Source organism: Oncorhynchus masou, chromosome 28 (genome assembly GCF_036934945.1).
Source record: "Oncorhynchus masou masou isolate Uvic2021 chromosome 28, UVic_Omas_1.1, whole genome shotgun sequence".
Taxonomy (NCBI): Eukaryota; Metazoa; Chordata; class Actinopteri; order Salmoniformes; family Salmonidae; genus Oncorhynchus; species Oncorhynchus masou.
In genome coordinates this window covers 65,859,138-65,882,884 of record NC_088239.1, presented here as the reverse complement: position 1 = coordinate 65,882,884, position 23,747 = coordinate 65,859,138, and the positions used below count along the sequence as shown (strand labels likewise).

The following is a 23,747-nucleotide window of genomic DNA, read 5'->3' as shown; positions in this document are numbered from 1 at the left end:
CTCTGGTCTTCATGCTGGTCTCCAAACAAAATGTTTGGAAACAAAACAGAACAGAACTGACCAGGGATATAGCTTGGTTATTATTCTGTAGAAATATAATTGGTTGTGTTTGTCGTCTCTGAATTTATCTTATATACAGTGTAAACCTGTCTGTGCTTGTGTGTGGAAGTGTGGCTTATCATGCGAACTTACTGTGACTGTCCCATCATTGTCTGTAGGTGTTTCTCATAGAGTGGGAGTCAGAATAATCAAATCAAACTTTATTTAAAGAGCATTTCACAAATATCGCAAATAGCAACACATTTTTCACAACCTCTAAAGGTTTCATGTGTTAAAGGGATACTTTGGAATTTTGGCAATGAGGCCATTTGTCTACTTCCCCAGAGTTAGATGAACTCGTGGATACCATTTGTGACTGGAACATGTGAACTTTCATGTGCCTAAATAACAAACTTGTATGCCATCTGTGAATATGAATAAAATGATGAGCCTTGTTGCTTTAGCCACGGAAAAAGACAAGAACCTTCCCACTAGCCATGATAATGGATGGGCAGAGATAATGGATGGGCTGGATATGCCGAGAGATGAGTTCGGATTGGGCTGCCAAGAAGCACACTTCTGTCTGTAACATGAGCTGGTCAGTATATGTAGATAATCCTTTCTAATCTTTTTTTAAATATATCACATAGTAGAACTGCAAAAGTGTTGCTCTCCACTTTCTGGAGAACAACCATGGAATCCGTGACAGAGAGTGATATTAGCTAGCTAATGTTAGCTGGCTGGCTCACTAGATAACATTACGTGTATGATCTGTGTTGTAATATTATTCATATCTCAGAGCCGTTTGCATTGCTAGTTATAGCCTAATATTAGCTAGCTAGCTAACATTGAACCTGGCTGGTTTGCTACCAGCAGATTCATGCAGGGTAGTAACGTTATGAGTTGGGATTATTGTTCATTGTTTAGCTAGCTAGCTACATGTCCAAATAAAAGACTCCACTATGCAAGTAACCATTTCACTGTACCGTTTACACCTTCTGTATCCTGTGCATGTGACAAATAAACTTAGATTTTATTTGATAGAGTATGTGTTTACCAGAGACGGTAATGTGAAGAACAACATGACCTGCACCAAAGTCAAATCGGGATATAATGTTTGACCAACGAGACAGTGTCCAAATTCTAAAATTCTCCGGTGGAATGCCCTGCTTTTATTTCATCACACTCAGAACCGTAAGCTATTTTAGGTAAGTGGCTCGCCATTAACTTGTAAATAAGGATTTTGGTGTGAGTTTATTTTCCTGTAATAATGAATAAAAATGTGTTACAGTTAAGACCTTGTCAGCTATATGATATGGTCATTATTTGAACTGGTTTGCCAGATAACTTAACATTTTTCAAAAAGTGTTTGATTTCGGGCGACAATAGAATGGTCATGATGCCACCCGCGACAACTGTCGATAGACGTAGTATAAACCAGCCTTTAGTCTTGACATTTTTGGTGGTTTAGTACATTGCCTCACATGTGAATCCTTAAAGAGATGGGCGGGGCTAAGGATTAAGAGGGTGTCAACAATGCTGAATGGGTGTAGACAAAGAAGAGCTCTCCAGTAGGTGTAGAATTACATTCCCATTGTTCCTCAACTGTAGTGTATGATATACCTTTTTCTACCTCTGAGTCTCTACTTTTCCAATATGAAAGAAGTTAGAGGTAGTTTCGCGAGCCAATGCTAACTAGCGTTGACGCAATGACTGCTAGCAGATACCCATAGACTTCCAGTCATTACGATAAGTAGATAAACATTCTTTACAGTTTATGTAAAGTACCTGTCAAAAGTTTGGACATTTCTACTCATTATTTTTACATTGTAGAATAATAGAGAAGACATCAAAACTATGAAATCATGTAGTATGAATGTAAGTAAGCATTCATCGAGAGAGAGAGAGAGAGAGAGACCAGTGTGCAACAGATGGAGAGATATGATACAGGAAGCATCTTCTGAGGAAGCTTTGTCATTCTGGTATTTGGCGCTCTATCTTTCCCCTTCTCCAATCTACATCTTGATCCCTTACTTTGTCTCCCTACCTCCTCCTTTCAGGCCCTTCTCTTTCTCTTGCTCTCTCACCCCTTGGTCTATCAAACACACACACACAGCCCAGTGAGGGTAGTCTGGTGTGGCGTGTGTGAATTAGTGCTGACCTTGGCTTCCATCATCCAGCCATTCAGTCACAGCTTGAGAAACGTTTAGGGCCAGAGAGTTCCCCAGTCACCCCCCCCCCCCCCAACCCCTCTCCCTTCACTTCCCCAAACCCCCCACCCCTTAGTAGACATATATAGGAAATCCCAAATGACACCTTATTTCCAGTTCTATATTATAGTGCACTACATTTGAACAGTTCACTATACAGGGAATAGGGTGTCATTTGAGAAACAGTCGCACACTTCTATAGACCACTATCAGGAGAGAACCAGTGTAAGATATGAGTCAGCTTGTAGTGACTGGATAACTGGGGTTGTAATAGTGAAGAAACCCCCCTAGAACAGGGTTATTTAATGTAACTTGTGTGTTCAGCTTTGTCATTGGAAAATATTCAGAATGAATCTAGAATCTACATTGTTAGGGATCAACTGAGGTCTAATAATGTCTGAAATGACACAGGCACACTAGAGCTGACCCAATTTAGTCGACTGGTCGATTGTTTGTTGATAGGCTGTTGGTCGACCAAGATTTCTTTAGTCGAGCAGTCGCAAAATATGAGATTTTTTAAATAAAAATCATGGTGTACAAGACAACTGACTGATTCACACCTGTCTGAGTGAATGGAACCATCGTTGAGGCTGTGGGGATGGCACAGTCCATCAGTCGAAGACAGTTGTCTTGTACACCATGATTTTTATAGAAAATACAAATGTTTTGCTCCTGCTCTACTAAAGAAATCTCGGTCGTCCAACAGCCTATCGACCAAACAATCAGTGCTACTGAAATAGATATTCCATTAAAAATCAGCCGTTTCCAGCTACAAAAGTAATTTACAACATTAACAATGTCTACACTGTATTTCTGATCAATTTGATGTTATTTTAATGGACAAAAATGTGCTTTTCTTTCAAAAACAAGGACATTTCTAAGTGACCCCAAACTTTTCAATGGTTGTGTATATCTACATAAATAAGACAGATCCTGCTTCTGTTCTCTGTTTTAGTGTTTGTTTAATAGCCTACTGATTCTGTGAGCACCAACCCTCATGCAACAATTTCACAAATTCGTCTGTTTTCAATCTTTTCTATGTTGTAATAAAGGCATTACGCTTTTCTTTCTCGTTTGACCAGCCTCTGGTATTATTTATAATTTATTTAGTGTTTACACTGTTCCAAATGTTCAGAAAAATTCTAATAATAATAATAACCCTCCTTTTTCCTTAATCTCCTTCTTATTGTTATTATTATTATTATTATTATTATCATCATGAATATAAATATGAATAGGTCATTTCATTATCATTAGTAGGCTTAGTATAGCAGCCTTGTATAACCACCATCGAGCTGTAGGCCTAAGAGCACATCCTGTTTAGTCTTAATACCGCACAGTAGCGGTGCGTGAGTAAAATCATTGGGGAGCGAAGCCCCCCCCCCACCCAAAAAAGCCATACAACAACCTATGTGTTGTGATAATTGCGTTGTTTGCTCTATAATTTGTTAATTCATATGCCTTGCGACCATGATATATAGGCCTAAGGGCCAAGACAATAAGAATAAGAAATACCAATTCAACCACACCTTTGTTTTTGTCACTCCTGCTCCCGCTCTCCCTCCCTAGCGCTCCAGGGCGCCAGGAAGCCCTGCATTACGCACACCTGCTTCCCTTGTCACACCCATCAGCGATTCATTGCACTCACCTGGACTCAATCACCTTTATTATTTCCTTCCCTATATCTGTCTGTTCCCCAGCTCTGTTCCCTGCTTCGGCATTAATTGTCATATGTCGTTGTGTTACCCGTGTGCTGACGCTGTTCCTGTCTTGTTCCATGTCTGTTCCTTATTAAATGTTGACTCCCCGTACCTGCTTCTCTACTCCAGCATTGGTTCTCACAGAATGATGGCTTTTCGGTTGGTGGTGACGACAGGTCCGGGGGCCGCCGCCGATGGAACCTGGAAACCTGGGGGTGCCTTAGATGGATTCCACTCCCTAGCTGGCTCGATAAATTCCTTGCCCCGGTTGGCTCGGCAGGCGCCCATCCCACATCAGGCCTTTGCTGTATCGTCAGGGTTTTACCGCTCAGCCGGCTCCCCAGGCGTCTACGCCTTAGCCGGCTCGACAGGCTCCCACGTCCCAGAGGGATCATCAGGCTGTCACGCCTCAACCGGATTGTCAGGCTCCCACGTCCCAGAGGGATCATCAGGCTGTCACGCCTCAACCGGATCGTCAGGCTCCCACGTCCCAGAGGGATCATCAGGCTGTCACGCCTCAACCGGATCGTCAGGCTCCCACGTCCCAGAGGGATCATCAGGCTGTCACGCCTCAACCGGATCGTCAGGCTCCCACGCCTCAGCCAGTTCACCAGGTTCCTACGCCTCAACCGGATCGTCAGGCTCCCATGTCCCAGAGGAATCATCAGGCTGTCACGCCTCAACCGGATCGTCAGGCTGCACTGTATAACCTGCACTGTAATATGCACGTAGCACTTGCTCCATACCTTCTTTGTCTTGATCTCCAGTAATTTATTCCACACATCTGACTATGGGTGGAGGTGGTGTCAGTAGGGTTGTTGAAGGACTGATGAGGATTGGCTAGGAAACTGACTGACCTTACTTTGCTTCAGTAAATCTGAGTTTAAGGGGTACATTGCACTTTATTTTCAAACTGAACATGGTGAGAGGGTGCTCTCTGTAACTTTGATAACCCAGAGGGAAAGGAGATCTGATTGACTGAGAGCTGTTGGTCAGATGTTATCACCAGAGCAGCTGGATCACAAAACATAACTATAAAAAAACATTTATTTGTGAGTTGTTCCTTTTCCTCAGGAAGCTGAGATCATGATATACTATAGCCAGTGAGACATTTATTGCAGGGTATTGATTATTGAACTGCCTATTAAGTAGAGTGATCTTCCATTCTATAGCTGATGAACGAATACAGAAGTGATCTCTTAAGTCAGATGTTAGGCGGAGGTTGTTGAACCAGCCCTTAGAGAGTGGAGGAAGCTATTAATGCAGCTAGCTATTCATCCCCTTGTTTCACCACCAACCTGAAAAAGAAAACAGAAACACTGTGTTAGTGAAGATATACATCTCCCTGGATTTCTTTATGATTTTTTACTCTGTGCATCTGGAACTAGGGTGTGTGAACAACCTAAAAGTGCAGAGCAACCCTTGAAGCAACCCCAAGGATTCCTCCTTCTAATCTAGTCCTTCTCCCCCGAACAGTAGAGCTAATGCTGAGAACACACACAGTCCACAAACTTCCCGTGCATAACCTTACGCTAATATTTCTAGCATAACCTATATTACACAATCTTGCTGCTGATTAGGGTAAATAAGGGAATTTTTATTTTTAATTCACCTTTTATTTAACCATTTAGGCCAGTTGAGAAGAGGTTCTCATTTACAACTGTGACATTGTCAAGATAAAGCAAAGCAGTGCGACAAAAACAACAACACGGAGTTACACAAAAACAGACGTACAGCACTTCCGGCGCTAACAGAGATGGCCGCCTCGCTTTGCGTTCCTAGGAAACTATGCAGTATTTTGTTTTTTTATGTGTTATTTCTTGCATTGGTACCCCAGGTAATCTTAGGTTTTATTACATACAGTCGGGAGGAACTATTGGATATAAGAGCAACTCATCATTACGACCAGGAATATGACTTTTCCGAAGCGGATCCTCTGTTTTGCCCACCACCCAGGATAATGGATCAGATCCTAGCCGACGAACCAAAACAACGACGCCGTAAAAGGGGCAGACGAAGCGGTCTTCTGGTCAGGCTCCGGAGACGGGCACATCGCGCACCGCTCCCGAGCATACTGCTCGCCAATGTCCAGTCCCTTGACAACAAGGTAGATGAAATCCGAGCAAGGGTAGCATTCCAGAGAGACATAAGAGAATGTAAAGTTCTTTGCTTCACGGAAACATGGCTCACACGAGACACGCTATCGGAGTCGGTAGAGCAAGCTGGTTTCTTCACGCATTGCGCCGACAGAAACAAGCATCTTTCTGGTAAGAAGAAGGGGGGGGGGGTATGCCTTGTGATTAACGAGACTTGGTGTGATCATAACAACATACAGGAACTCAAGTCCTCCTGTTCACCTGACTTAGAATTCCTCACAATCAAATGTCGACCACATTATCTACCAAGAGAATTCTCTTCGATTATAATCACAGCCGCATATATTCCCCCCCAAGCAGACACATCGGTGGCCCTTAAGGAACTTCATTTGACTCTATGTAAACTGGAAACCACATATCCTGAGGCTGCATTCATTGTAGCTGGGGATTTTAACAAGGCTAATCTGGATCATTGTTATTCTAATTTCCGTGATGCATAAAAGGCCCTCCCCTGCCCTCCTTTCGGAAAAGCTGACCACGACCCCATTTTGTTGCTTCCAACCTTTAGACAGAAAATAAAACAGGAAGCTCCCGCGCTTAGGTCTGTTCAACGCTGGTCCGACCAGTCTGATTCACACTTCAAGATTGCTTCGATCATGTGGACTGGGATATTTTCCGCATTGCGTCAAACAACAACATTAACAAATGCGCTGATTCGGTGAGTGAGTTTATTAGCAAGTGCATCGGCGATGTTGTACCCACAGCAACTATTAAAACATTCCCAAACCAGAAACCATGGATTGATGGCAGCATTCGCACGAAACTGAAAGTGCGAACCACTGCTATTAATCAGGGCATGGTGACCAGAAACATCACCGAATACAAACAGTGTAGCTATTCCCTCCGCAAGGCAATCAAACAAGCTAAACGTCAGTATAGAGACAAAGTAGAGTCGCAATTCAACGGCTCAGACACAAGAGGTATGTGGCAGGGTCTACAGTCAATCACAGATTACAAAAATAAAACCAGCCCCGTTGCGGACCAGGATGTCTTGCTCCCAGACAGACTAAACAACTTCTTTGCTCGCTTTGAGGACAATACAGTGCCACTGACACGGCCCGCTACCAAAACCTGCGGACTCTCCTTCACTGCAACCGACGTGAGTAAAACATTTAAACGTGTTAACCCTCGCAAGGCTGCAGGTCCAGACGGCATCCGCAGCCGAGTCCTCGGAGCATGCGCAGACCAGCTGGCTGGTGTGTTTTGGGACATATTCAATCAATCCTTATCCCAGTCTGCTGTTCCCACATGCTTCAAGAGGGCCACCATTGTTCCTGTTCTCAAGAAAGCTAAGGTAACTGAGCTAAACAACTACCGCCCCGTAGCAGTCACTTCCGTCATCATGAAGTGCTTTGAGAGACTAGTCAAGGACCATATCACCTCCACCCTACCTGGACACCCTTGATCCACTCCAATTTGCTTACCGCCCCAATAGGTCCACAGACGACGCAATTGCAACCACACTGCACACTGCCCTAACCCATCTGGACAAGAGGAATACCTATGTGAGAATGCTGTTCATTGACTACAGCTCAGCATTTAACACCATAGTATCCTCAACTCTTGGCTTGGGCAAGTTGCTGCAGGGGGTTCTGAGCTGTTGACCGGGGTAGGGGTAGCCAGGTGGAAATCATGGCCAGCCGTAGAAAAATGCTTATTGAAATGAGAGATTATTGTAGATTTATCGGTGGTGACAGTGTCTCCTAGTCTCAGTGCAGTGGGCAGCTGGGAGGAGGTGCTCTTATTCTCCATGGGCTTTAGTGTCCCAAAACATTTTGGAATGAGTGCTACAGGATGCAAATATCTGTTTGAAAAAGCTAACCTTAGCTTTCCTAACTGACTGAGTATATTGGTTCCTGACTTCCCTGAAAAGTTCCATATCGTGGGGGATATTCGTTCCATGCTAATGCAGAACGCCACAGGATGTTTTTGTGCTGGTCTAGGGCAGTCAAGTCTGGGGTGAACCAAGGGCTATATCTGTTCTTAGTTCTACATTTTTTGAATGGGGCATGCTTATTTAAGATGGTGAAGGAAGCACTTTAATAGAGCAACCAGGCATCCTCTACTGACGGGATGAGGTCAATATCCTTCCAGGATACCCGGGCCAGGTCGATTAGAAAGGCCTGCTCACTGAAGTGTTTTATAGGGCATCTGACAGTGATGAGGGGTGGTCTTTAGACCGTGGACCCATTACGCATGCAGGCAATGAGGCAGTGATCGCTGAGATCCTGGTTGAAGACAACAGAGGTGTATTTGAAGGGCAGGTTGGTCAGGATGACATCTAAGAGGGTGCCCATGGCTACGGATTTGGGGTTGTACCTGGTCAGTTCCTTGATAATTTGTGTGAGATTGAGGGCATCAAGCTTAGATTGTAGGATGGCCGGGGTGTTAAGCATGTCCCAGTTTAGGTAACCTAAGAGTACAAACTCTGGAGATAGGGGGGCAATCAATTCACATATGATGTCCAAGGCACAGCTGGGGGCTGAATGGGGTCTATAACAAGCAGCAATGGTGAGAGTCTTGTTTCTGGGAAGGTGGATTTTTAAAAGTAGAAGCTCGAATTGTTTGGGAACAGACCTGGATAGTATTACAGAACTCTGCAGGCTATCTCTGCAGTAGATTGCAACTCTGCCTCCTTTAGCAGTTCTATCTTGTCAGAAAATGTTATAGTTAGGGATGGAAATTTCAGGATTTTTGGTGGCCTTCCTAAGCCAGGATTCAGGCATGGCTAGGACATCCGGGTTGGCGGTTGTCCTACGGTTACGGTTACAGAAGTCAACAAATGGGAGCGCCTGGGGAATGGGAGTGGTGCAGGGGGCTGCAGGGCTTGGGTTAACCTCTACATCACCAGAGTAACAGAGTAGGAGTAGGATAAGGGTACGGCTAAAGGCTATAAGAACTGGTCGTCTAGTGCGTTCGGAACAGAGGAACAGATTTCTGGGCGCGGAAGAATAGATTCAAGGCATAATATACAGACAAGCGTATGGAAGGATGTGAGTACAGTGGAGGTAAACCTAGGCATTGAGTGACAATGAGAGAGATTTTGTCTCTAGAGGCACCAGTTAAGCCATGTGAGGTCACCGCATGTGTGGGGGGTCGAACAAAAGGGCTATTTAAGGCATATTAGGCAGGGCTGGAGGCTCTACAGTCACTAACCAAAACAGCAATAGACAAGGCATATTGACATTAGGGAGAAGCATGTGTAGCCGAGTGATCATAGGGTCCAGTGAGTAGCAATACATGAGTCAGGTAGCCAATTCAGTAGTGCTACTGCACTAGGCGAGCTGGAGACATGGCGATTCAGACAGCTAGCGGGCCGGGGATAGCAGATGGGCCTCCGGGGACGTCGCAACAGAAGAGCCTGTTGAAACCACCTCAGACGGTTATTTCGGCAGACCAGTCGTGATGGATCGGCGGGTCTTTGTGTCGGCAGTAAAGTGTCCAAGCCAATTGGCAAACAAGGTATTGTAGCCCAAGAATTGTCTGAATTTGCTAGCCGGGAGATGGGCCTAGCTCGAGGCTAGCTCCAGGGTAAATGGTGCTTGCTTCGGGACGGAGACGTTAGCCAGGAGTAGCCACTCAGATAGCATCTAGCTAGCTCCGATGACCCGGTGTAAAGGTTCAGAGTTTGTAGGAATACGGAGATGTGGTTGAGAAAAAGCAGACCGATATGCTCTGGGATTATATCGCGCTGCGCAGACTGGCAGGAATTGACCGGGCTGAGGCTGGCTGATGTCGGAGTTAACGGTGATGACCGCTAGCAGTGGCTAGTTAGCTGGCTAGCTTCTAGTGAGGGTTCCGGTTCTAAAGTATAAAAAATAGCAGATCCGTACCACATTGGGTGAGGCGGGTTGCAGGACAGTATGTTCAGTCCGTAGATGGAAATTGAGATTAAAAATATATACGAAGAAAACGATGTATATACAGAGGACTGGACGGGACAAAACAAAAACAGACGTCTGACTGCTACGCCATCTTGGATACATGATGCGGAGTGCAGATGTAGATTTTATTAGACAGTATGCGCTGTTAAACAGTTTCCCTATCTCTCCAGGTGACATGGCTCCCTCTTAAACCTTATGCTCAGACTCCTCAGGGTGGGTGGAAAATACCATAACATTTTGTCTGGGAGCCAAAACTGACAGAGCTCCTGACTGGTTAACCAGTGGTCTCTCTGGAGATGCTGTGGTTTTATGATTTAAGCAGGTTGTTCACTTGGTGTGTGTGTGTGCATGTATGTGTTTGTGTGTTATTCTCTATAATGCATCATCTCTGTTCCTTCTACAGATCCTGAAGAGAAGACTTGTGTAACCAGGCCTGAAGGGGACCGTTTGTCTCGGACTCTTCTTCAATAATCCACACAAAAGGTTAGTATATTCAGCATACACAGCATGGTCGAAAATATGCAGAACAGTAGATGTGAAAGAATTCTGAATCTGATTCCGATTCCAAAATAGATTTATTGACCTCATGGAGAACTTCATTGTTACAAGTGTAGAGAGGAGTATGCAGGAGGTAGTTGCAGGTTTAGAACTACTGAGTTTCTTAAAGCGCTATATATATATAGTACTGTGCAAAGGTTTTAGGCAGGTGTGAAAAAATGCTGTAAAGTAAGAATGCTTTTAAAAATAGACATGTTAATAGATTATATTTATCAATTAACTGAATGCAAAGTGAGTGAACACTAAATAAAATCCATATGGGACGCTAGTGTCCCACCTGGCCGACATCTGGTGAAATTGCAGAGCGCCAAATTCAAAATATAGAAATATTCATAATAAACATTCATAAAATACACAAGTGTTATACATCGGCTTAAAGATTAACTTCTTGTTAATCCAGCTGTTCTGTCAGATTTCAAAAAGGCTTTATGGCGAAAGCATACCATGCAATTATCTGAGGACAGCGCCACGCTTACAAAAACATACAAACATTTTCCAGCCAAGTAGATTAAGATCGGCCTGTCGCTTCCTCGCCTGATTCTCCTACTGGGACAGGTGTCCCCGCAATAGGAGCAGAGACCCTGTTGACCTGCGGTGTTGACCTTCCTCTTGAGGAAGGTGCATCGTGCCCACCTCCATGGGCTCAGTCTCACTGGAGGTTTCTGGGAGAGACCCGAACCCCCGGGATGGGCGACGACAATCACGCAGGAAATTATCCAGGCAGATAGCCATGTCGATGAGCTGGTCCAGCCTGAGTTCTGGACATCCGCCTGTAGTCCACTCCGGAAAACCATCAACAGGGCGTGGTTGTTCCAGCCAGTGGACACAGCCACCGTCTGAAAATCCTGAGCGTACTCAGACGCTGTCCTGGACCCCTGGTGTAGACGGAGGAGATGCTATCCTTCCTCTCGGCCCTCTGTAGGGTAGTCGAAAACGGCACGGAAGAGTTGGGTGAAGCGTTCATAGAACTGCACTTCTGGACCTTCCCTCTCCCAGTCGGCGTGCGCCCACTCCAGAGCCCAGCCTGCCAGCATCGAGATCACCAAGGCCACCTTGTCCCTCTCGGAGGCCGTCCCGGCATGACGGGCAAGGTGGAGGTCACACTGCAGGAGAAACCCCCTACAGTGAGCTGGGGTCCCGTCTAACCGCTCCGGAAGGGGCAGGTGAATGTTTCTGATCTGACCAGGTGATGTAGATGGTAGTGGGGTGGTTGGAACGACCGCGGGGAGCTGGGAAGGTGATGGTGTAGCCTGCAGCTGGCGTATGGTCCCGAGCACCTCATCCTTGGCTAACCCGAGGTGCTCCAGGCACGATTCGTGGTGGAGCTTCACTCCTATAGCAGAAAGGTCGGGATGTCCTGCTGCTTCCTGTTCTCTAGGGTCGGTCATTGTGTGTAGAGAGGAGTAGGAAAGAGGCAGTCACAGGTTTAGAACTATTGAGTTTATTCTAGCACTATATATATAAAAGCGGGACGAAACCCAAAGTGCAAAATAATACAGTACTCAGGATATAGTAGGAGAGATTCCTCTTAGGGAAATGTGTGACATTCATTCTACAACTTAACTTGCACAACCTGCCACATGCTGCTTTTCCATGTTATTTAGAACAAATCAGATTAGGAGAAATAATAAAACCTGTTGCATAATAATACCTGACACTGTAGCTAACCTTGTCCTCTCAAACAAAGAGATTCATAGTTTCCTGTCTATGTTGGTATTGTATTGGGTTCCTGGCACCTGTCTTGACCTGGTGCAATGACAGTCTTGTCCCCAAGGTCCTATTGTCCTACTGTAAGCAGGTGTCAGCTGATATGACACACTGGATTTTGAAACCAAGTTGTCTGAGTGCCACAAGACTGTGTTAGCCTCTGAGCTAAACCTGAGTAGGCATTAGTTTGGGGGTCTCAGGTAAGTTTTCTCACCATGTAAGCATTACATATGCTAGGGGCTCATAACCCCAGTAGCCAGGCCAAAACTAGTGTAGTAAACAGTTTTACACCCCTTTTTTATTTTGTCAAGCATTTACACACCTATGCCGAAAAATTCATTGAAAGTATAGGAAACTTTACTTTATTCACTGTGAATGGCGATTTTTTTACCACTACATCACTGGCCAAAACATATTGTAGCCTAATGTACTCCAGCCGTTGGGGAGTATATAAGTTCATGGGCTGTTTTCATTGTCTCCCCCCCCCCCCCCCTCCTGACATGAAGGATCAGTCCAGTCTATTTATTAAGTGGAACTGGCAGGATTGGGGGGGCAATGTTTTTCCAATATGGAGGAAAAACCATGGTGTAAGTGATACTGCTCTAGCCTGCATGGCTGGACCACCTGGGTAGGTCGTCTAAAAAGGGGAAAACCTCTGAAACAACAAGCGCAATAATCACCGTTGACTGTCACTGGCCTGGGCAGAGAGGACAGAGGAGAGAAGAGGATAGGGAGATTTCAGAGGGTGTCAGGGGTTCACTTCCTGTTATCTGGAGCCTGTTTTGGTGCTGACTTCCTATCTCTGCATACAGGATCGGAGATACAGCCTGTAGGTTTCTATAGGGGAGGAATGTTATCTTTTTAGTCTTAGTTATTATCTGGGTGATTTTTTTGCGATGACATCGATGTGGGTTCTTCAGTGGTTCACACCAGGAGCACCACAGAAACTGTTTTTATGTATTTGGTGTGTGTGTGTGTGTGTGTGTGTGTGTGTGTGTGTGTGTGTGTGTGTGTTTTTTTATGTATTTGGTGTATGTGTGTGTGTGTGTGTGTGTGCATGTTTTTATGTATTTGGTGTGTGTGTGTGCATGTTTTTATGTATTTGGTGTGTGTGTGTGTGTGTGTGTGCATGTTTTTATGTATTTGGTGTGTGTGTGTGTGTGTGTGTGTGTGCATGTTTTTATGTATTTGGTGTGTGTGTGTGTGTGTGTGTGTGTGTGTGTGTGTGTGTGTGTGTGTGCATGTTTTTATGTATTTGGTGTGTGTGTGTGTGTGTGTGTGTGTGTGTGTGCATGTTTTTATGTATTTGGTGTATGTGTGTGTGTGTGTGTGTGTGTGTGTGTGTGTGTGCATGTTTTTATGTATTTGGTGTGTGTGTGTGTGTGTGCACATGCATGTTTTTATGTACCTTGGCATCTTCCAAAGAGGTAGGTGTTTATATGAGTACCTCTCACTGGTGGATCATTCATGTGTACAGTAGGAGAGGAGTAGGTAGAGGCCTCCTGAGTGGTGCAGCGGTCATAGTGCTTGAGGCGTCACTACAGACCCGGGTTTGATCCCAGGCTGTGTCACAACCAGACGTTACTGGGAGTCCCATAGTGCGACGCACAATTGGCCCAGCGCTGTCCGGGTTAGGGGAGGATTTGGCCGGGGGGACTTTACTTGGCTCATCGCACTCTAGCGACTCCTTGTGGAGGGCTGGGCATCTGCAGGCTGACTTTGATCGTCAGTTGAACGGTGTTTCCTCCGACATTGGTGTTTCTGGCTTCCGGGTGTTAAGAAGCTCAGTTTGGCAAGTCGTGTTTTGGAGGACGCATGACTCAACCTTCGTCTCTCCTGTGCCCGTTGAGGAGTTGCATCAATGAGACAAGATCTTAACTGGATATGATCAATTGGGGAGAAAAAGTGGGGTAAAAGACAAAAAACAGAGGAGTAGGTAGAAGTTGATCCTCATGTGTAGTATTAGAGGAGTAGTTAGAAGTTGATCCTCGTGTGTAGTATTAGAGGAGTAGGTAGAAGTTGATCCTCGTGTGTAGTATTAGAGGAGTAGGTAGAAGTTGATCCTCGTGTGTAGTATTAGAGGAGTAGGTAGAAGTTGATCCTCGTGTGCAGTATTAGAGGAGTAGGTAGAAGTTGATCCTCGTGTGTAGTATTAGAGGAGTAGGTAGAAGTTGATCCCCGTGTGTAGTATTAGATGAGTAGGTAGAAGTTGATCCCCGTGTGTAGTATTAGAGGAGTAGGTAGAAGTTGATCCCCGTGTGTAGTATTAGAGGAGTAGGTAGAAGTTGATCCTCGTGTGTAGTATTAGAGGAGTAGGTAGAAGTTGATCCTCGTGTGTAGTATTAGAGGAGTAGGTAGAAGTTGATCCTCGTGTGTAGTATTAGAGGAGTAGGTAGAAGTTGATCCTCGTGTGTAGTATTAGAGGAGTAGGTAGAAGTTGATCCTCGTGTGTAGTATTAGAGGAGTAGGTAGAAGTTGATCCTCGTGTGTAGTATTAGAGGAGTAGGTAGAAGTTGATCCCCGTGTGTAGTATTAGAGGAGTAGGTAGAAGTTGATCCTCGTGTGTAGTATTAGAGGAGTAGGTAGAAGTTGATCCTCGTGAGTAGTATTAGAGGAGTAGGTAGAAGTTGATCCTCGTGTGTAGTATTAGAGGAGTAGGTAGAAGTTGATCCTCGTGTGTAGTATTAGAGGAGTAGGTAGAAGTTGATCCTCGTGTGTAGTATTAGAGGAGTAGGTAGAAGTTGATCCCCGTGTGTAGTATTAGAGGAGTAGGTAGAAGTTGATCCTCGTGTGTAGTATTAGAGGAGTAGGTAGAAGTTGATCCTCGTGTGTAGTATTAGAGGAGTAGGTAGAAGTTGATCCTCGTGTGTAGTATTAGAGGAGTAGGTAGAAGTTGATCCTCGTGTGTAGTATTAGAGGAGTAGGTAGAAGTTGATCCTCGTGTGTAGTATTAGAGGAGTAGGTAGAAGTTGATCCTCGTGTGTAGTATTAGAGGAGTAGGTAGAAGTTGATCCTCGTGTGTAGTATTAGAGGAGTAGGTAGAAGTTGATCCTCGTGTGTAGTATTAGAGGAGTAGGTAGAAGTTGATCCTCGTGTGTAGTATTAGAGGAGTAGGTAGAAGTTGATCCTCGTGTGTAGTATTCACAGGTCACAATGGAGAGGACATTTAAAAAAAAAAATGTGTGTAGATATATATATTTATATTTCACCTTTATTTTACCAGGTAGGCTAGTTGAGAACAAGTTCTCATTTACAACTGCGACCTGGCCAAAATAAAGCAAAGCAGTTAACACATACCACAACACAGAGTTACACATGAAATAAACAAACATACAGTCAATAATACAGTTGAAAAAGTTTATATACAGTGTGTGCAAATGAGGTAGGATAAGGGAGGTAAGGCAATAAATAGGCCATGGCGGCGAAGTAATTACAATATACCAATTAAACACTGGAGTGATAGATGTGCAGAAGATGAATGAGCAAGTAGAGATACTGGGATGCAAAGGAGCAAGATAAATAAATAAATACAGTATGGGGATGAGGTAGTTGGATGGGCTATTTACAGATGGGCTATGTACAGGTGCAGTGATCGGTGAGCTGCTCTGACAGCTGGTGCTTAAAGCTAGTGAGGGAGATATGAGTCTCGTAGATGACCTGGAGCCAGTGGGTTTGGCAACAAGTATGAAGTGAGGATCAGCCAACGAGAGCATACAGGTCGCATTGGTGGGTAGTATATGGGGCTTTGTGACAAAACGGATGGCACTGTGATAGACTGCATCCAATTTGTTGAGTAGAGTGTTGGAGGCTATTTTGTAAATGACATAGGATTGGTAGGATAGTCAGTTTTACGAGGGTATGTTTAGCAGCATGAGTGAAGGATGCTTTGTATGTGAAATAGGAAGCCGATTCTTGATCTAATTTTGAATTGGAGATGCTTAATGTGAGTCTGGAAGGAGAGTTACAGTCTAGCCAGACACCTAGGTATTTATAGTTGTCCACATATTCTAAGTCAGAACCGTCCAGAGTAGTGATGCTTTGGTGTAGTGTAACATGGATGGAACAGGTGGGTGTGCGTGTGTCAGACACTAGAATGAGAGCAGTAGAAGTATTTGCCCGAGGGTGTGACTGTAACACTGTTCTTTGTCTCCAGGTGAAAACCCGTTCACATCTAAGTTACCCCCGAAACCAGCCAGACAATACCTACACACGTCTACATCTTTCACTTTCTCAGCTTCTCTTTCTCTCCTCAGTTCCACTTTCCTTTCTACCTCCCTCCTCATCTTTCTACATCTTTACCCCCCCCACCCCACCCCCCCTTAATGTGTTTAGCTGTGAGCGGGAAGGGTTGCTGGGATCAGAGGTGATATCACTGGATACTCTAATTACTCTAGGAAAGCTGAGATTCTTAGCCAGTGTACTCCCCCACACCTCTGCGGACCAGGGAGTGCTTACTGTTGATTGGAACAGGGTATTCCCTGGTTTTCCTGGGAGTACACATACGCACAGTCCCAGGTCCGACCTGAGGGCCTTTGGTGTAAAGCATCCAGCCAAATTTCCAGCTAGCAGGAAGTCCATAGTGTTCTGTACTGGGGAGCTCAGTGGGAGAGTTGGTTACCCTCAGGCCAGTTTGTTTGGATTAAACTGCTGTCACCCCCTGGTCAGGACACAACCCCTCCAGAACAATATTAATCTACCCTGACTCCCTGTAGGGAAAACAGGCCTTCACAGAGGGTTTGGACTTTCCTTTCCCCATTCCATTCTGCGGTCATGTGAAGGGCTAAGGTGGGGCTGGAAAAGGTTAAGTATAATGGGAACAGTGTTAAGGCCTACAGAGCCTGTTGGTCAGTGGGAAATGGGGTTTTAAGACCTTACCAAAAAGCAGTGTTTTGATTGTCAGTGTCTGGGTGTTGAATAGTTTCCTGATCTCTACTGGTCTTTGTGAGAGCTGCTGTATACTGCGGAGGATGTTATCTGGGTTTGTTTGGTTGCTTTTCTCCACCTATTTAGTGTGTGTGTGTGTGTATGTGTGTATGTGTGTGTGTGTGTCCTATAATCCTCTCCAATGAGAATCAGTATCACCTTCACCAAGTATATTTACACATACTCAGAATTTTATGTAACACTCTCACCAGGCTTGAATTTGACTCTCACGATATTACCTTACATAGAATATCTGAACAGCATGGGATATTAGGTGAGAAGGACATCTCCAATAAGAATCTATTGTAAACTCGCTAGGATGATGACAACTAGGGGATTCACTTCAGATATAATGATTATGGATTTTTTATTTTGTAAGGATATGCTTTCCCATGCATTCAATTAAACAGTAAATGACTCCACCAATGCTGCAGACATAAGGTTTTTACATTTTCAATGTACCAAATCAAAAGAAATGAACATTATATGTCAGTCTCTACTAAGTCTTTCTTAGCGAAAATAATAACTCTTATAAAATCAAATCACTATTTCCCTTCAAAACTCGGTAGATAGTCTCTATGGGCCAGATGGCTGGTTGGTGAGGACCACAGCATAGTCCTTTAGTCTCTATGGGCCAGATGGCTGGTTGGTGAGGACCACAGCATAGTCCTTTAGACTCCATGGGCCAGATGGCTGGTTGGTGAGGACCACAGCATAGTCCTTTAGTCTCTATGGGCCAGATGGCTGGTTGGTGAGGACCACAGCATAGTCCTTTCGTCTCTATGGGCCAGATGGCTGGTTGGTGAGGATCACAGCATAGTCCTTTAGTCTCTATGGGCCAGATGGCTGGTTGGTGAGGACAACAGCATAGTCCTTTAGTCTCTATGGGCCAGATGGCTGGTTGGTGAGGACCACAGCATAGTCCTTTAGTCTCTATGGGCCAGATGGCTGGTTGGTGAGGACCACAGCATAGTCCTTTCGTCTCTATGTGCCAGATGGCTGGTTGGTGAGGACCACAGCATAGTCCTTTAGTCTCTATGGGCCAGATGGCTGGTTGGTGAGGACCACAGCATAGTCCTTTAGTCTCTATGGGCCAGATGGCTGGTTGGTGAGGACCACAGCATAGTCCTTTAGTCTCTATGTGCCAGATGGCTGGTTGGTGAGGACCACAGCATAGTCCTTTCGTCTCTATGGGCCAGATGGCTGGTTGGTGAGGACCACAGCATAGTCCTTTAGTCTCTATGTGCCAGATGGCTGGTTGGTGAGGACCACAGCATAGTCCTTTAGTCTCTATGGGCCAGATGGCTGGTTGGTGAGGACCACAGCATAGTCCTTTAGTCTCTATGTGCCAGATGTCTGGTTGGTGAGGACCACAGCATAGTCCTTTCGTCTCTATGGGCCAGATGGCTGGTTGGTGAGGACCACAGCATAGTCCTTTAGTCTCTATGGGCCAGATGGCTGGTTGGTGAGGACCACAGCATATTCCTTTAGTCTCTATGGGCCAGATGGCTGGTTGGTGAGGACCACAGCCCTTTAGTCTCTATGGGCCAGAAGAAACTTTTCAGGTAGCATAGTCCTTTAGTCTCTATGGGGCGGTTGGTGAGAGGATCATTTAGTCTCTATGGGCCAGTTTTGGTCATGAGTGAATTTCTGGAGGTGGGGACCGGGTGGGAGGGGTTGGCGATGATCTTTCCTGCACGCTTCCTTGCCCTGGAGTTGTGCAGGACCTCGACCGAAGGAAGGTGGCAGCTGATGACCTTTCTGCAGACCATTGCACTTTACCCTGGCAGCAGGCAGACTCAGACCCAAACCAGACTATGATAGAGGAGGTGAGGATGGACTCAACAATTGATGCGTAAAACCAGATCAGGATTGACTGGGAGATGTTGAGTTTTTTCACCTGCCACAAGTAGTCCATCCGCTGGTGTGCCTTCTTGGTGACCACTGTGATGTTGTCCTCCAACTTGAAGTTGTGGGAGATGATGGCCCACAGGAATTTGAAGGATTCAGCCATGCTAACAGTTGAGCCATTAATCTCCAGGCGGAGAGATGGTGGGAGGAGTTTTCTGAAGTCAACCACCATCTCCATGGTTTTGTCTGTGTTGAGTTCCAGGTTATTGCGACTGCACCAGGCCACCAGCCGGTCGAACTCTCCACGGTTCATTGACTCATCGCCGTTGGTGATGAGACCGACCAGAGTGGTGTCATCTGCAAACTTGAGTAGTTTGACAGATGCGATATTGGAGGTGCTGTCATTGGTGTAGAGTGAGTGAGTAGAGGTGAGAGCATGCATCCTTGCAGCGCTCCGGTACTGAGGGATAAAGAGTCCGAAAGGTGTTTTCCCAGCTTCACGTGTTGCGTCCTGTTGGTCAGGAAGTCAGTGATCCACTGACAGATGGAGCTGGACATGTTCAGCTGGGAGAGTTTATCATGTAGCAGTTCTGGGATGATGGTATTGAACGCAGAGCTAAAGTCCACAAACAATATTTATTTTGGTTATCGAGGTGGCGACGTAGTGTAAGTAAGCCCGTGTTTACAGCGCTCCACTCCCCCTCCATCGAGACAGTATCCCTGCACATTGGAAATATGGTACTGGAACTGACCCTGTATATAGTGTACTTTATCATGCTCTTATTTCTAGATCTTGTGTGTTTTTGTTCTACCTTGTTATTTTTAATACTACATTGTTATTGATTACTGCATTGTTGGGGTTAGAGCTTGCAGGAAAAGCATTTCACTAATGCAGGTGACATTAAAACTGGTTGGCCACTCACTTTGACAATGCCAGACTCCGATATGTCAGATGTGTTACGACTTCTATGAATGGTGAGTGGAGGAGTCAAGCGCAGAGAGCAGGTAATTCCGTACCTGGATATTTTATTCCAAAGACAGTGGAGACACGGACATGCAAAACACAAGGGCGCATGAAACAACCCGTCCAAAATACAAAGGACTAAAATTGCCCGGAAAAATATAGATCACACTAATACACCAAAACCAAATAACAGAGAACAAGCCCGCACAAATACCCAGCGGGCCTAGTGCCCTTAAATAGCCTACAAACAAACACTAACTCAAAACAGGTGTACCCAATTAAACCCAATAAACAGAAACAAACGGAAAGGGAATCGATGGCAGCTAGTAGGCCAGCGACGACGACCGCCGAGCGCCGCCCGAACAGGAAGAGGCACCATCTTCGGCGAGATTCGTGACAAGATGGTCTTTGTTTTCCAACCGACTCTTAACCTCCGAGGCGCTGGGCTCGACAGGCTGGCAGTGTTACTGTCAATATAAGAAGACACACACCCGGACCACCCTCCAAGTCTCTTTCCTGTACTAGGTTTGAGTATTGAGGCCTGGCACCCTTACCCTCATACAATTCAAACACATATACACACGAGGGAGGAAAGGTGGGGAGGAAGAGAAAAGGAAAGGTGTTGAGACCTCTGTGACGGGTGGATCCCACCGCTGCCCGTCAGCTGAGAAAACACCTGGGCGAGTTGAGCTCCCCATCGTTTTCTCTCCCTCTTTCCTCCTCTCTTTCCTCTGTTTCCCACGGTCTGCAGCAGTACAGAGACTGTGTTTACGACTCCTCAGACCTTAGTACATTAACAGATACACCCATGACACTGTTTCTGCTCATAACAATGCTAGACAGTCACTACACTCAGCCCAGGACACCTAACTATCTTAGGTGCTAATGGAGTTGCCGACTGCTGAAGTTGAAGTATTGCTTTTGCCTGTTTAGTTTGCATTGTGAGTCCAGCGGTTTTAAATTCCAACAGGAATGAGAGGCCTATTAGGTGTCACTGAAGACAAGGAACCTAAGAGGTGCTGAATGGATGGACAGATGGATGGTTTATTTTTCAGGGGAAGTTTGTTTTGTCCTTCTGATGGCTTTTCGAGGCTGTCATTATGTAATGCTGGAATGTCTACCAGTGAAGGAATCATTCAGGTAATCCTAAGCTTTATTGCAGACGTGCTCTGTAGGATAACATTCAGTTATCTAACTTCTACATAAGCTCCTCTCGCTGTCCCTTCTTCATGACTGAAAGACCGTTCCAGATATTTACTGTTCTAGGCCTTTTTCTATCAGTGTTGCACTAGCAAATGGCTTTGACAATGAAAAGACTCTAATCTGTCTTTTAGTTATCAACATTCTCAGCTTAATTGAGCAAACAATAGTAGGCATATAGCCTATCTTATTGGCGCCAGCGGAGAGCTTTGGCCATATCTCCGGTGAGTACGCACTGCACATATTCACTCTTTATTATTATTGGGTCAGTGCCACTTAAAAGTTTGTTTTTGGACAGTAATTTCCTCCTCCAGTTTAGAGGGACGTCACATTATATTGGTGTCTCCCCTTCTCATAGGCCTATTATATGGACAAAGTAGTTTTTATTGATCTTTTTGTCAGTATCAGCAGAGTAGGCTACCCTGTAATTTTTCATATTAAAAAAGATTCTGCTGTCTCCAGTCATATAAAGTGTAGTAGAAATGCATGAAATGTGTTTTTCCAACCAAAGAAAGAAGAAACCTATCTGATATACCCCATAGTCTAGGCCTCTATCCATGCATTGAACAGTCTTTTTGGCGAATAGGGATTGAGCTACATTATTAGCCTAAATATGACTATCCAATCTACTCATCACATTAGGAATAGTAGGCCATCTGACATAAGTCTGCATGTGATGATGCATGGAATGCTTTATTATAGAGGTGCCTTCTTCTGGTGAAAATGAACTTCCCCAAACTTGAAACTGACCCGCTGCCTATATACGGGCTCGAGATATTGCTTTTTGTTACTCATCTTGGTGGCTGAGGAAAAGTACATATGGACAGTTAGTGCGCAGTAAGGACACACGTCATTGTATCCTCGACTTGCATGTTCTGTTAAGATGAATTGCCATCATCTAAATGTGATTTCTGTGATTTATGCATATGGGTCTGCAAATTTCTCAAATGTGTCCGGTAGATTAAAAAGCTGCTGGTCAAATGTCCGGCGCCACATTTTCATAACGGAAACCCTGCCCCAGAGCATCTTTAACGTGTGTGTGTGTGTGTGTGTGTGTGTGTGTGTGTGTGTGTGTGTGTGTGTGTGTGTGTGTGTGTGTGTATATGCATATGCATATGCTTGTACATCTTTACCATATTACTCCTCCATCTGTGTGTGGACTCAGACATGCAGGCGTGGCCTTGGAATGGCCAGATGGCCATTTGCTCTCTCCCAAGAGTATGATCCATGTGTGTGTGTGTAATCGTCGAGGTCTGGTTGCATGTAGAGGATGCCAGTGGATCCATTTATCATTGTACAGTATATTTGGCTACTTTGGGCCCCAATAGTGCTCAACTGCTAACAGACAGTACTGTATACTATCCTGTATAGGCTGCTTCTATTGGAGTTATCAACACTCAGTCCAGACCTCAGTGTTGTGGCCCCCCAGGAGCACCAGTGTAATAGAATAGTCTCAGAGTAGAGTTGGTTGTCATTAGTATTTCTTTTCCTGACTGGAAACTCCATAGACTCCATATCAGAGTCTTTCCATCTGCCCATCTTTCCAGATTCTTTCCGTGTGTCTGTCCATCAGTTTCCACTGGGATTTTATGGGGGGGGGGATAACCTCTGGATAACCTCATCACGCTGGCTGGACATACACATACATGCACGCACATACATACACGCACGCACATACACACACATACTCGCACATATACACACACACACACACACAGGCACTACACTGATCTAAAACACATGTGGACGGGTATAAACTGCATGGAGTCATATGTGAAGCACGTCTGGAGATCTGGCATGTCGGGGGGTCCAAGGAGAGGGTTGGAAATCCTGGTCTACATTGACTGCTTCCTTTCTTTGTCTCACTATATTGCTATATAGTTATTCCAGGGAGCAAAGTCAGCAAACTGCATTGATCTGGTCAGCCTGTTGTCTAGCAACCTGTTTTCTCTTTTTTTCTTTATCTTTCCTAAGAGCTCATCCCTTCTCTCCTGGTCTGCATAGATCTATGTGATACTATTGATTGGTCTGTGTCAGGAAAGACAAACGACCCGCCATCTGTGTGTGTGTGTGTGTGTGTGTGTGTGTGTGTGTGTGATGGACATTTTAACGTCAGCAAGCTAAAATAAAACGAGCAGAGGGGGAAGTTGAAGAGGCTTTTAGAATGAGCTCTATTCTGCTGAGAGCAGCAGTAAAAGCAGATCATCATCAGTGTGCTACTTTAGACTGAGACCATGCTGCAGGGCCTTTAAAACAGACCTTTCACCTTTCTAACACACACACAGTAGATATAGGTCTGTAGTAGAGGCAGGGTAAAAGAGGGGTCTATATTGGGCTGGAGATGAAAGCAGATGGATTATAGTAGCAGACATTGTGAACTGTTCTGTGGCTTTGCTTTCTGTGGATCAATGCATGGTTTCTCTAACACCCTTCTCTGCTCCACTCTGAAATAAGCTCTTATCCATCATTTTTTTCATGTGTTGGATAAAAAATCTCCAGATGCTTCAGGTGGATCAGAAGAACCGCTGATCTAACCCCAACCATAGGAAGGACGC

At 45.0% G+C, this 23,747-nt stretch overlaps 1 protein-coding gene across 3 annotated transcripts in view; it reads left to right on the top strand.

Moving 5' to 3' along the window:
* lhfpl2a (LHFPL tetraspan subfamily member 2a) overlaps positions 1-23,747 on the top strand; it is a 64,926-nt gene that overhangs the window by 15,823 nt on the left and 25,356 nt on the right. For 2 of the 3 annotated variants that reach the window (XM_064942989.1, XM_064942987.1), the window contains exon 2: positions 10,393-10,472. The exons of the other annotated variant lie outside the window; for it this stretch is intronic. The gene's annotated coding sequence lies outside the window, so the exon portion shown is untranslated. The remainder of the gene's footprint in view (positions 1-10,392; positions 10,473-23,747) is intronic. 3 annotated transcript variants of the gene reach the window in all.